General features: G+C 44.1%; 1 pseudogene across 1 annotated transcript; it reads left to right on the forward strand.

Annotated features, from left to right (window-relative positions):
- Positions 1–1,107, forward strand: LOC307202751 (HLA class II histocompatibility antigen, DR alpha chain-like; annotated as a pseudogene). The gene is made up of 3 exons (XR_013843924.1): positions 1–422; positions 759–900; positions 1,071–1,107. The product of XR_013843924.1 is annotated as an HLA class II histocompatibility antigen, DR alpha chain-like (transcript).
- The last annotated feature ends 1,766 nt before the right edge of the window (positions 1,108–2,873 follow it).

Consider the following 2,873-nt stretch of genomic DNA (forward strand, 5'->3'; position numbering starts at 1 on the left):
TTCAGACTGTAGCTGGTTTCTTTGATAAACTGGGGGAACAAAGGGGGAGATCAGCCTAACAGCTAATTGCTATGTTTTCAATTTATAGACTGCTTAAATGGGTTTTAATCCCATTTCTTTCTCCATCTCCTTCCTCAGTTGCTCCTTCAGCCACCGTGTACCCGGAAAATGCCGTGGAACTCGGGGACCCCAACGTCCTCATCTGCTTTGTGGACAGGTTCTCTACCAAGTGCTGAACATCACCTGGCTGAAGAACAATGAGGTGGTCTCCAAGGGCATGGAGGAGACAGACTTCTACCCCAGCATGGACAACACTTTCTGCAAGTTCTCCTACCTCCCCTTTGTCCCACAGTAGGGAGACATCTATGTCTGCCAAGTGGAGCACTGGGGCATCCCAGAGGTAAAGATGGAGAAGATCTGGCGTAAGCACCGGACAGGATTGGAGCTTTTCTCTGGGACTTGAACTCACAAACTCAGATTTTTGGCTAATAAGAAGCAAGTTCTGATTATCAGAGCAATTTATTCAATTGAAGTATATTTGCACTTTTGCATAATTCATTCTGCTTTTTCTAGCCATAGGACAAAATAAGGTGCTCAGCTCCCTTCAAGGTATTGTCCCTCAATTTAACTTAAAAGTGTATATTAAAGGGTGTGGGGTGAGTGTGTCAGGACTCCTGGGTTCTTTCTTTTGCTGAACACACAGAGAGAAACAGAGTCCCTCCTTATCCCTGTCCTCTCTCTCTCTCTCTCCATCCCAGTTTCCAAGGCGCCCTCTCCCATCGCAGAGACGATGGAGAATGTGCTGGATGCCCTGGGCTTGGCCTTTGATATCCTTGGCATCATCTCTGGCACCATCCTTTTCTTCAAGGCCATGAGGATGAACGGTCACAGGGGCCTCTTGTGAGTTGAACCCGCTTCACTTCATGGGCTCAGAGACAAATTCAAGGGAAGCCAAAATAGGGGACAGCGGCTTTGTCATAGCAATGGGGTAGGGTGGGCCTCATCCTGCCCAGAAGCTGCTCAACTTCAATACTCCCAGCTCACAAGCTCCCTTCTCCTTTTCTTTTCAGATAATGGAGGATTTGTTTCCTGACAGCCTCTTCTGCATTTCCTAAGTTGGACGGGTTCCAGGCAAAGTTTCTTCGGTCACTATTACAGGTCCCAAACTGTGTCCCAAATTCAATTCTATTTTTGGAAACAGATGAATGCTTGGTGGGCTGCCTTGAGATACTGGCTCAAGATCTCAGTATTCAGCCTGGGGAAGGGATTATTAGTACATTTAACCAACGAGAAGTTTGTCAGCTCAGCCCATGGCTGAAAACCATGGCCAGTAAAGCTACCTTGATTGGACTGCCATCATCCCTCTTATATCATCTGGGTTATGACACTCCCCTTGAATCCCTGAGGCAAAGGCTTTGAAACATCTCACATAGCGACCTGCAATCCTGATCTTATATAATTTGTAGCCCAGTTGCAGCTGGAACCCAATACAGGTACGACTTTCAGATATCCTGATACCTTAGGAATTTGTCTATACCTACCTATCTGCATTTATTTACCAAAGCCAGACAAAATGTATTTCCCTCGGAAGTTCTAAATGGCAGGCTGAGAGGCATCCCCTATCAGAATAGGCTTTGTTTACCTTCCCAGGACGTCAATTGTATGAAGCATATCCTACTGCATTGTGGGCAACATGAGCAAGCAAGGGGCCAACTGATCAAACCTTTACTGGCAAATTTGCAGGGAAAATCTGAAGCCTCCCATATTAAATATCTTTTGGAAGACAGGTCAAATGATATTACCCTGGCCGTGGCAAAGGTTCTATCAGAGGTTATAAGAAACAAAGATCATTATGCCCTAGATGAAACAAAATGACTGCCTTGGTTCTACCATCTGTCTGGTTGTTTTAACTGTATCTAGTTTTGAAATTGTTTTATGGTTTATGTTTTATGGAACTTTGGACCGCAATAAAGTATTGATTACAGTGGTACCTCTGGTTAAGTACTTAATTCGTTCCGGAGGTCCGTACTTAACCTGAAACTGTTCTTAACCTGAAGCACCACTTTAGCTAATGGGGCCTCCTGCTGCTGCCACGCCGCTGGAGCCTGATTTCTGGTCTCATCCTGAAGCAAAGTTCTTAACCTGAAGCGCATGTAACCCGAGGTACTACTGTATTATGTTTTTATATATGTTGGAAGCACCAAGAGTGGCTGGGGCAACCCAATCAGATGGGGAAGAAGAAGAAGAAGAAGAAGAAGAAGAAGAAGAAGAAGAAGAAGAAATAATAAATGGAGGGTGGTATACAAATTGAATAAATAATTATATTATTGATAGTCTGGTTGGCCCCTTTGAGAACAGGATGCTAGACTAGATGCGTAATGGGTTGGATCCAGCAAATTCTCCCAATGTTCTTATGTATTACTGTGTTTAGACTTAGATTTCTGTGCAAACCACTTTGACACGGATTGTGAAAAATGCTGTAAATAAATAAACAATGACAAGAGAGGGGTGAAAACACTGAGTATGAAAAGGATTAGAATTGGGACACACAAGGGGATTCCTTGGCCAGTTTTATTCCAACAAATGTCTGCATTTTGTAATGATGCAACAATTAAAGGCATCAACACAAGTTGACACTTATTTGCTCCTCAGAATCAAGTGGTCTTTGCTGTTCAAGTCGGGCCTTAGAATGATTATGTACAATTTGGGGAAGAAGATGCAAGCAAGCAGGCCTGCACTGGAGGCCAAGATGCAGAAGATCTCCACAGCCACCATCTGCTTTCCTTTGGTGCTCAGATAAGAGGGAACAAAGGACAGCCAAACGCTGCAAAACACCAACATGCTGAAAGTGATGAACTTGGCTTCGTTGAAAC

The sequence above is a fragment of the Podarcis cretensis genome (assembly GCF_951804945.1).
Source record: "Podarcis cretensis genome assembly, chromosome: 14".
Classification (NCBI taxonomy): Eukaryota; Metazoa; Chordata; class Lepidosauria; order Squamata; family Lacertidae; genus Podarcis; species Podarcis cretensis.